The following is a 12,964-nucleotide window of genomic DNA, read 5'->3' on the forward strand; positions in this document are numbered from 1 at the left end:
GCCACAAGTAGATATTTCAAGGACATCATTATACTCAGGATAGTTAGATCGCACAGGAAGATAAAAGCGGGATGGGGGGACTGTGTGCCTAGAGTACACGAAATTTGAAGCTAAATGACCAGTTTATATTGTCAGTACCAATATTACGTAAGACAAAATCTGGATTAAATTTATTAGTATTTCACTGTTCCAGTACACTGTGACAGGTTTCGTAGATTTATTGAGGTGAAAAATGGTATCTCCATTAGCAATCATGAATTTTCCAAGGACTGATATTGACATGTTGTCTTTGTACGCATACAAATCATGCAGAGGTTATTGTAAGTTGAATTCATCTGAGCACTGCTGTATACATTATCTCTCCTCTGTCAGTATTGATGATGGAGTTCTCATTTAATTAGCCAAGTTGCAGTCTCTCTCTACATTTTGTAAGTGCAGGGACATGGTTATGGAAATTGACAAGCATTTCTTGGCACTTTTTTGTATGCATGTCTGCATGCTGATCAGTCTTGAGTATATAGGTGGTACATTTATCACCTAGAATTAATGATATTTCATTGAAATGTAGGGTGCGGATTAGATTTTGTATAGAGATAAAAAATATTCAAACAAGCCCATGGAAAATAAAAGGATGGATACAGAATATTAATCTTCAGATTCCCTAGTATTTCTTGTATTGAATCCTTAGTTTTTACATTAAAGGTAAAACACCTCAGTCCTATTAGAAACATTAGAATTTTGTAGATTCAAAGATTGCAATAATTTGTTATGCTCGCTCAATCAAATGTGCTGATTACATACTATCATCTTATTTTGTTCTTTGTTTGTAAAGTTTTCCTGATTTGCAGCAAAAATATTGTGTTGCTGGATATTGTCTTTTTAGTTAGGAGGTTTGTGACTTATTGACAACATGTACAATGTGATAGTGAAGTTACAATTTCAAATCAGTAAATTGCAGTGTTAGCTTTCTTGAATGCAGTGTTATTTATACAGACTGTTAATGTTGGTGAAGGATGATGATTTTGCCACCATGCATTTTCAGTATCTTTACAAAAGCTGTATAAACACCTTCAAATGACCACCAGAGCGAAGTCGCTATTTTCTACAATGAGCATGTGCTTAGCAGTCTTGGATAACTTCTGATCATTGCAGGAATGATAACCAACCAGCGACAAAATATTTTAAAGCATTTTAAATCATTATATAGCCAATACTCTGTACATTTCTTTGCTTAATTTAAAAAGGTGTTTTGAAGGTCTTAAAACTTTATAGATTAGAAGTATTTATTTGTGTACATACCTGTGAACACCTGTGAACTGACTTTGATAATGAAATATCAGACATCTAGCATTTCAATAAACAAACCCATGCAGCTCCTGTGAATTCATGACAGCCGTATTTCAAATTTTTTTAAAGTTTAGAATGTATGGAATTGAAGCATCAACATTTAGACTTTTCCTCAACATAGAAAGTATGATAGATATCATAAGTAACTGATAGTATACCGGGGCAGTATGTTTTTGTGAAAGACCTCTTTACAGATTCATATGCACAGGTATGATGTATTGTAGGGCACAAACATTAGCCAACTATCCTAGCCCGCTTATAGTAATTAGGTGTAAGTGTGTTTAATGAGTAGTCAGTCTTTGACAGAAAGAACAGTCCGGGTCAGCTCCAAAATTGGAGACGCTATACCATAATATTTTCCCCCTCTCATTAGCCAATCAGCGGCCAGCGCGCCATCAGTAAAAATTGTATTTCCTGGCAACCTCCACATGCGTCCTTCGTTACGTACGCCATACTGTGTCGAACTCCCGCGCCGTATTCTGTCATAATGTCGAACAGTTGTGTGGCCACTCTGTCAAAACACAATTTCAAAATCGCGTACCAGTTTTATTCTGGCTAAGACAACCAAACCCCATATATCGCTGTGATTGCTAGACTCTGGCTTGAAGTCCTGCAAAATATAAATCGTGTACCTACACAGATCGTTCAGAATACCCCATTTGTATCGGAGATGGCAGCGATACAAATTCTACCGTATGGGGAACAGTTGTGTGGCCACTCTGTCAACACATTTTCAAAATCGCGTACCATTTTTAGTCTGCGTTTGACAACTACAAAACAGGTATCGTTTTAAAGCTCTGACATTGCTCTTCTTTCTTGCAAAATGTTATACGCGTACCTACACAAATAACCTTTATAACAGTATTTCTAATAGAGATGATGAACATCCACAAAATGATTCTCGGTACTTGAGCGAAATCGATAAACTGGGGGTAGAAATGAATCGTCAATATTTCGAATATTTGTTCACTAGTCGGACTCCTTGTTGGACATGACCTTCTGCAGAACACGTGGATTATGTTGAATGTCGAAATTCGTCGAAATTCACAAGACAGGGGCTTAATAAGCGGCCCAAAACTGCCGATCACACTTGGTGGGTAATTTGTGACCCAGCGTGACCTGTACTTTATTAATGATGTAATCTGGTCGATGATTGGCTGAATGCCGGAATACATTATCATAATGAGTCTCCAATTTTGGAGCTGACCCGGACTGAAGAAAGGCAGGGAACTTTAGAGAAGGCAATTTTTCCTTCAATTAACCTGATGAGTGCACGTTTTGTCTATAAAGTAGCCACGAAGTGTGACCAGACAGATAATTAAAAGTGACATGTTCAATATTGATGAAGTCCTACATCCATTTTTAGGTGTCTTGAGTGTATAGAGGAGAGTGTTGATTACATGTAGGATTGAACCAAGCAATGTTTGTGATGCTCCAGTGGTTTCTATTTTGGGTCGTAAATTCACATTAATGGGCTTTTAATGACTTACAAATGTTCCAAATGGCTGCTTCAGTCCTAGTTTCATGCGCCAATCTCCTAAAAAAGTCTTCAGATTCCTAGCTCCTGCATAGTTGATATGGGGGGTTTGCTTTCTTGAGTTGTTGAATGCATAAAGTGATATGTAATTTGCCAATATATTTACACACCTCAATTATGAAAATTCTAACATTCTCGTATAAGTTAAAAGTCTTTGCACCACAAAACTCAACCATAAACTTTTATAATCAAGAATGAAATCAAGGGTTAGTGTGCAAAAAAAGTATTGCAGTGTAACCATGGTTACTGGAAAACTAATCAACCAGTGTAGCTAGCCAGACAGAAAGACAAGCAATTGATAGTGGAGTGTGATGCAAAATTCACCATACTGGGAGAGCTTGTACATAAGATCTTATATTTATAAACTAAGTACTAGGTAGATTTAAATTCAAACAATGCTGGTAAGGGTGGTAAATGTGTATTGGTGTTAATCAGGTCCAAAAGTTATTTTATGCAACAGACTATATACAAAACATTACATAAAAGGATGAAAAAAAAATAAATGTGTATTCATGTTACTCAGGTCCAAAAGTTATTTTACACGATAGGCTATAGACAAAACATCACATCAAAGGATGGATATCAATTGTACAGCTTGTATGTCATTGTATGTCAACATGAACGAACACTGTTCTTAAAAATTTAAATAATTACACAGGAAGTTGCACATATATCTAAACTCCTACACAAGTACTCATGAAGGAAGGTTTAATTATGGCCAAATATTTGATTAGCTCCTGCAGAAAAGTTATGCAGATATTTAGAAGTTATCAGTGTTTTAGCTTCTGCTTTACAATTTACAAATCCTGTTACAGCAAGTTTTCTTGTCACCTATACCTTTCAAGTTAAGTTGAGTTGTGTTGTAGTAGCTTCCAGGTTCATAACTGAATTTGCAAATACAGTTCAGCTACAAATATATGGAGTAATGTATTCGTTGATTTAACTAAAAGAATTGTGGCTGCAGCTTATAAAAATTGAAAAGGGCCATTTTTGTACAGCACAAAGTTGGCCTAAGGTGCAAATATTGTAATATATTTTGCAGATAGATTGTCTATTTTACAACCCATGTGATGTGTGTTTATTGACTGAAGATAATGCCTCTCCCAGCAAACCTGTAAATTTAGATCTTTTACTCGAAGACGGTTTTATTAATTAGTCATTAAAGAGTGCTACTAAATGAAGCCAAATATTCTCAAACTTCTTCAATAAATTTTGTTAATATATTTAAATAAATCTGTATGATAATCTTAAGGAGGTACGCTACCATTCCAAAATATGTTGGGACATTCTTGAAGTTGACTTTTCTGAAATAACCTTTATGTGTACATTGCAAAGATATGAAAAAAATATGGGGTACCCGTGCAAATTTTTGGAAAAAACACCTGCCAAAATTGACAGAAAACCACTAAATCTCCCATTTTGCGAAATTTGCACTTACCAGCAGAATCTTTATTTTATCGCAAACGATTAACAGATCCCAGTGTGCATACCACATTTTTGCATCGCCAGGACAGCTGAATTAGGACAATCAACTAAAATTTGTGATGTCTTGCCTTAAAAATTAAATATTAGACCCTAAATTTATCATTTAACTGTAAAATTAGTCTTTTTTAAAAATATAAACTTCGTATAAATGCACAAAATAATTTTCAAAATGTTAAAAAGTACAGCAATATCTATCAAACAGACAGTGTTCTTTGATTTAGAAGCAAAAAAAGTTGGGGTCACCACGCAAATTTTCTTATTAAACAGCAAAAAGTGAAGAAAAAAGGTGAATTTTGTTAGACCTGAGATTTGACCCTCTAGCTTACTGATATTATGTCGGAGCTACAATTGTTAATTATTCTCTACTGATCTTTCAAAATAACACTAACTGTCGATTTTTCAGTACAAAAACATAATTTCGGTTCTTTTGATTCTTAAAAACTTCTGAAAGAAATATTATAAGGTCACTAGCATGATTTTATGCCATTTTGTCCTGTCATTCACGCTCACCAGGTTAGGTAGTCTAAAAGGAACATGTACATCTTCTGGACAAAAGAGGGCGCTCTCATATATAGAATGGTAGCGTACTACCTTAATTTGTCCATATTTCTTTATTGTGTTAATTGTGGTCTCTTGCTGATATGCTATGATTAAAATTTGATGGAATATTTATTCCCTTATAATAAGTATGTCAGATTTTAATCAAAATGCTAATTGTGGCTAATAGCATTTCCATAATTAAATAATTAAAGATATTTCTTCATGTTCTGGAATGTACTAAAGAGTGGAATAAAATTTTGTCCGGAAAGAGAGAATGTAAATTTACCAGTTATATGCTGAAAGGAATTAATTTGAGAACATGTGCTTTCAAAATATCTGAAGTGGTCACAAACCTACATGTTATACATGTAGGTTTGTGACCACTTCGTACAGTCCTGGAAAACCCTGGAAAACCCTGGAATTTTATTTTAGCCCTGGAAAACCCAGGAAAATGAAGATACTTGAGACTGATGTAGTTGAACTTAACAATCTGATAATAAATATTCCAAGAAAGCTGAATCTACAGGGAAATGTCTTTTGTCGCAAAGTCAAATAGTCTTAGAAGGAGTGCAAATTCTAAGACTGCAAAAGAGAAAAACAAACTGAAATACAATCAGTAGCTATAGAGTTAGAAGAGAAAGCTCAGGAATTAAAGCAATAGATAGGTACGGTGTGTCGATAGAAGTGGAGTATAAATTTGTTTTCATGATCAAGAGCCCTGGAAAATTACTTGATTTTAGTTGAAATAGCCCTGGAAAACTGGTCAAAAAACCCTGGAAAGCCTTGGAATTTTATTTGTCCCAAGGTGTACGAACCCTGGAAAACTAAAAGGCGAGGCCAAAATTGTCACTAGGCTGCATTTCTTTTGTATGTCAATTGTATCGTTCATAAGTACACTAGATATTTTATAGGATAAAATTGTATGCATTACAGTATGCAATTGAATAGGGCTGATGGATCCAATGTTAGAGAGATTTTCAGAAATTCCGAAATTCTGACAAAGTGTTCACAAAAGGGCAAACTGTTATATTTTGTATCTTTTATGAAGGTATATCATTTTTGATAAGTGTCTGGTTATATCTGTTGTAATCTAGGATTTATGTGCATTGTTGTGTGTGTACGCTTTTTGCACATTTGTGGATTACAGTGGCAAAAACTCAAAAGTAAAAAGGTTCCTAAAATGCAATAAGTCAGTGGATTGTGATATCCTTTCACATCAATGAAATGTACTGAATTGAAGTCAATAGCCAGTATTTCAGTCATATGTGACAGTGGTTGTCCTGACATAGCCTTAATTAAACAAGTATGTTATAGGATGACGAATTTTTTTATTTAAGTTACAATATTAACATGTCCAACAGAGTGGGAAGATTGTGCATGGAACAAAATCATATTTCTATTGAAATGAAGTTGGAGGTACCATTAAAGCTGTAATTTAAGTTGGCTGGTGGCTTCAGACATGAATTAATTGTGAATACCTGCAGCTGATGGTGTACATCATGAATGGTGCGTGACAAGATAGAACTTTTTATGAGTGAACTCCTGGAAAGAGTCATCAAATGCAAAGTGATTGCTCATCTTTAAATGGGATTCTTGACAAGGAAATTGGCTTAGTTCCAGGCCATTTATCTTGAATTTGGCAGTATGGTTTCCAGACGATGGATCATCACCATGGCAACTATAAATAATGTATTCTGCCAGGATTCCAGCGGGGAGTTTTGTCTTACAGTGGCAGTGATGATGAGCAATTTCACTGACCGCATTGAAACAGGAAAGGGAGACTACAAGTCATTTGCTGTCATAGCTTTTTGAAAGAGAAATTAATGATATTGTGTGATGTATGGAAGCTGGCTCCCTATGTTTGCTATCCGGTGAAAACTGCTGTTCTGTGGATTTATATTACTGATATAATTACTGTAACAGAAAAAAAATATGTTCACTAAACAAATGGCTACTCAACTGTACCTCTACCATACCAAAACCTATATTGTATATTCATTTGAACGGTTTGTGTTTTGGAATGTGGGTTTTTCTTAAAGACAGCTGTTTACATTAAACACTTCCTAAATTTCCTACTTTACTTTTAATTTCAACAGCATTCTCATTGATTTCTTTCCCAAAGTGTTAATCATTCCAGAGTTGATTATTTTGTAAAGGAGGCTTAATTGCAGTCTGTGCAATTGTTCTCTGCATGTTATCTTCTCAATTCCCAATGGTATCTTTTTATGAATGTAATATGGTCTCATGAATATTTTTCGAAGTCAATGAAGTACATGTAAGATAGTACACTGTACGTGCGTACATCTTCTTGTTTTTATGCTATTAGTAAATCATTTTTTAAACAGTTCACAGAATATCACATGTCCCAGCTGCTATCACAGCGGATGTAAATGTTGTCCTGTAGTTTGAAAGGATTATTATAAGTTTCGAAAATAAATCATCCCATGAAGAATTAATTGGGCTGTTATTGTAGACTTTACTGACAGCAAGTGTCAAATGGCAGGATAAACATACATGCCTGCAATATGATCATTTGTGGTGATGGTATGATGGCTGACCCATGACCTTTCTCCCCCTTGAAAAATAGATGAAAAAACAATCCTGGCATATCACACAGAGATATGAGGTTCTATCTGTGTGGTAATAAACTTTTCATATTGTGTTCATTATGTAAAAAAATTGTTCCCCTGTGAGTTGCTCACCAGCATTCTCCCGCAGGTCTGTAGCTACCGCTTGACTTTCAAGTAGAATCTAGAATTTTTATAATAAGCCGATTAAACCAAAATGAAATAACATGCCTAGAAGTGAATCAAGCAGTGAGGCTGCAAAGTTCAAGCCATTGGACAGGTTTTGATGGAGTGTAATACAATTCTGTAATACAAAATTCAATAAAACCAGAATGGAAAAACAACATGTATTGCATTATGGGTATTTATAAGTTGTCATGGAAACAAGCTTATGCATTGCATTGTGGGTATTTAGATGTTGTCATGGAAACGAGCTATAAGGGAAATGATGGTATGTAAGTGGAAGGGCCAGTACTTGGTACAGTGACCATTCAATTGTGTTCTTCCTCTTTGACTGAAACTCTGCATTTCTAAGGGACAGAAGTTTTAACTTTAAATAGTATTTTCATTATTTTTTTTTCTGGAAATTGTATTCACCTTCCCAAAGGACTCTGAAAGAAAAAGCCATGTTGTTGTTGACATATGAATTCTAAATTCAGATATCAACAGTCACATGAACATGTACTATCGCAGGCATTTCACCATTTTGTAGAACAAGAAAATTTATTTTACAAACAAAACAAAACAAAACAATCAGAAAATACACAAAAAGTTACAGCTATAAATGGGTGTCGTCTTGATAGTTTCTGTTGTCTTGATACATGTAAATGAGTTTGTAAAACATTATCACTGTCAATATGGAATTCTCAGTGGCTCCATAATAACGATGTCTTGATTACCAGGGTGTAGTTGTATTTCTTGACAGCATGTGGTATATTTAGTTAGCATTCTCACCCTATTGAAGATCAAACCTTGGCCTCTATCGCCCTGTCATCCATCATCAATCATCCAGGCAAAGAATAAGTCTTTAACTTAGAAATACTGGTTATGGTCTCCACTTTGTTAAGTTGCTTCTCGGACAATGTTTTGAGTCAGAGGGAAAAGTTTTCCATTTCTTCATATTCCAATGAGTCTATTTGACAGTTCTTGGTTCTGGTTCTTGCCTAACAAGTCAACAGCTCAGTCAAACTGACAGTGATGTTGAAAGCAGACTTTGTTTTCTGTAGTATGATACTATATAGAAGTTCAATTGAACATAATTTTTTTGTTATTCAAACATACACTGCCAGTGTTATAACTGTTTTATGAAGACTACAATGCTACATGATGTAATTTGCTGATATACCAGTAGTCTAGAGCCTTATGATTTCCATACTGTGTTTTATCTCTTTCATATGTATTGTTCAACGTTACCCATTCTCTGTTTATCAGTCACTCAGTCCGTCAATCAATCAATGAATCAGTCAGTCAATGGAATAATTAATCGGCCAATAGACGGGGAAATGAGAGAGAGAGAGAGAGAGAGAGAGAGAGAGAGAGAGAGAGAGATTCACAATTTTGCTGTTTGACTAAGCTGACTTAATACAGTAGTTACATAGAACCTTTTTTCAGGTACATGTATTAGTATTTTATCAATGTTTCCTACAAGCAGTATACTTTGGATTCTTGATATCTAGTCTTGTAAAGCACAAACATTTCAGTTATACAGCCATGTTCCATTGTGTGGTCGGTGCATCAGGGGGAACAGAAATGCATAGTACAGCCCAAAATCATGTGATCTTTACTGATCTACCAAGGATGCAAATTATTACTATGATTCTTTCAATTACGGCAATGGTGATGTTCGGGAGGAGATGCTGCATGCATTTCATGCTATTGAAAACATAACTAGATTCATTTCTGTAAGTTTAGATTCAGTTTCTTACCTGTGATCTGAACTATTGATTTTTATTAAAAATCAATATTTCAGTGATTTCAAATCAGTCTTCAAACTTAAAAACTAATGTATTCAGTATACTGAAATGTGTGTATATAGTATTATCATAGTGTATGCTTGTCTACAGTATGTATGTATGCATATACCGGTATGTATGTATACATGTATGCCATATGAATATATGCACACACACACATATATACTTATAGTATACATCTGTATCAATCACTAGCAATATTCTTAATTATTCATTTGATGTCTTTCAAATGAAATCATGACATTGAGCTGATGAATGCATTGCTACCGTAACATTATCTTTCCCTAAGATAGCTGTTGAATATTATATATCTTGAGAAGGTCATGACCGTAGAGATGATATCAGCTGATGTCATATTTCACTAGAGGTTAGAAGTGAATTCACTCGCATGCTGACATAGTGATAGTCATTGCTCACTAGAGCTGTTGAAATTATGCCTAGAGATCAACATTTTGTTTCGAAATTTTGATTTCAGTAATTTGTTTGGCACAATTGTTACTCTCCCAAGGTGAGCGAGAGATATTTAAATTCTTTAATTTGATGTTATTGTCCTTTTGATAATCTGTTGAAAGCCAGAGTTTCTTGAGTTGCAAGGCTTTGTGAAATGTGAGAGAATTATGTTCATGCCAATAAGCAAAATATGAATGATTCAGAATCAGATTGTTGTTTTCTGTTCTTCTTTGTTTTCTTAGGTACTTAAAGGCCCTGAGGGACATCAAGTAAGTGCAGGTAATGTACACGGAGTGCTTATTCTATGTATATTAAGCTTTTGTAATCCAAATCCTTTCAATATGGGCCGGTAGAGCTGGTTCTTGCCATCAAATTCCAATTTATGATTTCACAACGCTACCATTATTATCATTTTGAAGGTTTTTGACTGGATTATGATACTCATGAGGATTTACGAAATGCTGGGATGTGCACATATTTCAGAGAGTGGGTTCAAAAAAGCGAGTGCATGTAAATTTACATACCTGGAAATTCTCTTCACCCATAGGTTGCATATATTTATTCTACTATTCCATTAGGGAAAGGCTCCATTAACTTTGATGGTACCTGAAACCCGAGTTGCTGCCTGCCAACTCGGGTGACAAACAGAAGACTTTTAATCCCCAAGGTGTTAATTTTCTATTGTTGCGATTATCTTATCGAGCTGGTGCTATGATAGGTACGTCAGGGCTGTAACGACTCACTCAATACCACGGGCACACACATATGCTTGCACATGGAACTATGTTGACAGGAAAAAGTGAACTGTCCCTTTTTCAATGCAAGTAATCTAGTTTCTTCTTGAATTTAGGCTCTAAATTAAGTTTTAGAAATATGGTGAAACAAAATATCGTTCTTCTTTCATTTTCATTCAAGTTTCCTATTTTCGGACGCTTCACTTCAGTAACGCGCATTGATCATATATGCAAATGTCATCAGAACAGCATGGAACGTTCTTTCCACGTGGCGAGATTTTTCTTGCACTTGCAAACAACGTAAAGAGTGAATAAGGACTCCAAGAGCTGCGCGTATCCTGTGACATTACATCTCCTATAGAGCGAATTTAAGTCAATGAATTGCTAGCTGGATCCGTCTGTAAACAGTATGGCCACTCGTACATATTATAAGAAAGGAGAAATAGTAGAGGCAGTTAACGAGGCCGGTCGACGAACGGCACAATTTTCAGTGATTTAATTCACGGTATTAATTTCACAATAAAACGAATTCGCGAGCTTACCATTGATTTTTGGTGATATATGTTGAATATAATTGAAAAGAGAGCTAAATTCCAGTGTTCATGTTTGATAAAATTCCAAATTGACGACACCCAACGTCAAGATGTACGACACCGTATGTGTACAACACACCTGCAGTCGACTAGTCGATTGTGACACAGTGAGCTTACACATAATGCAATATCGGTCGACCACAGTCCCTCTATCCATGCATTTCTGCAGTTGTCTTTCCTATTCTGCTAAGCTAACAGACATGATTTCACAGAATATTACACAGAAAACATATTTTATCATATTTGGAGGCACTGAATACTAGCATTGCAAGAGAAAGCGACGACAAATTTTCCGGTTTGATTCCAGCCGCTGCTTGTGCTACGTCAACACACTCGCAGCGATCAACCCCAGAAATTATCGCACACTATCATCATTTACGATGGGAGAAGGATCGTGAAAAACAAACACCGGTTTCAGGATATGATGATTTCTGTCTTTGTGTCGTAGATAGACGCAGAGAACACTTAATAGAGCAAAAACAGCGAAAATTCGAGAAAAGCGTACACACAATCGGGGACTGTGGCATGCAGGACAAACCCAAGCTACGCATTATCACGTGACTGCCCCTCGTATCGCGGTTTGGCTGTGCGGTCCAGGTGATTGACACCTTTTACAATATAGGCGTTTCCAGACCGGTGGATAGAGGGACTGTGGTCGACCTGAAATTTGACACTGTGATCAACGTAGCGTTAAAAAAGTACGAAAATGAGACCAAGTAATTGTTTGTTTATTTAGATTTGATCTAAAACCTCCGGCAACCAACAGACAAAGTCCTACTCTTACGCAGAAAATCAACGTTTTCAAGCGTAGACTCCCACGTAGACTTTCCCTTCCGCTTAAACCACGGCCCCTCCACAAAACGCGATGTAGATCCTTGATCGACTATGGATGGATTGACGTGGCGTTTCAAAAGTATGAAAATGAGACTCAGTAACTTTTGGTTGCTTTACATTAGATCAAAAACCTACCCATCAGACAAGGCCCAACTCTTACGCAGAAAACAAAAGCTCTGAAGCGTCGACTTTCTCTTCCGCGTTTGAGACTTTTTCTCTTTCGCGTTTGAGAGAAACAAACGTCGGCTTTTTCCGGAAATGGCCGGCTATTGGTGGGCGTAACGTCAGTCCAATGGTAAGCTGCACCCGATGTGAACGTCGGAATAATTCGGGCTGTAGTCGGGAAAGCAAGGATGACCTCGAGAGCATTTCCCAGTACAGTACACGTTCGCAGATCGCGGTACTACAGGCTGATACTAGATAGCAACAAGTTCACCGCGTAAATTGCTAGATTACATATAGCCACATAGGCACTTCTGAAATGTTATCTCCGGCTTGCAAGACAACAAATATCAAAATATTATTATCAAACCAGAATTTCGGGGCTAGAGAGCGAAACATTGCTGAAAAGTAGCCGGCCAAAATACGGAAGTAGCCGGTCAATTTGGCCGGCATCCGGCTAAAAATGAACACGCGGATTCAAACAGAGAGGCATGTTGCGATTGACAAGTAGCCTTTGGCTTTTGACCAGAAAAATAAGTGAGTGTTCATTGATAATTCAAAGACTGGATCCGTTGACACCAAAGTTTGCTCGTGACTTTCATTTGCATTGCATGCACCTTTCCGCAATGTGAGTCTGAACTGAAATTGAAAGAGTACGTTTTAGGAAAAGTCCTGTTTTGTTGTGCTGATTTTCGCTACCGTACTTTCTTTTATAGGGGTATAAACATTCATACAAAAATAG

General features: G+C 36.2%; 1 protein-coding gene across 2 annotated transcripts in view; it reads left to right on the forward strand.

The window, feature by feature from the left end:
* LOC139131122 (tripartite motif-containing protein 55-like) overlaps positions 1-12,964 on the forward strand; it is a 55,803-nt gene that overhangs the window by 2,710 nt on the left and 40,129 nt on the right. For both annotated transcript variants that reach the window (XM_070697071.1, XM_070697073.1), the window contains exon 2: positions 10,142-10,178. The gene's annotated coding sequence lies outside the window, so the exon portion shown is untranslated. The remainder of the gene's footprint in view (positions 1-10,141; positions 10,179-12,964) is intronic.

Source organism: Ptychodera flava, chromosome 4 (assembly GCF_041260155.1).
Source record: "Ptychodera flava strain L36383 chromosome 4, AS_Pfla_20210202, whole genome shotgun sequence".
Classification (NCBI taxonomy): Eukaryota; Metazoa; Hemichordata; class Enteropneusta; family Ptychoderidae; genus Ptychodera; species Ptychodera flava.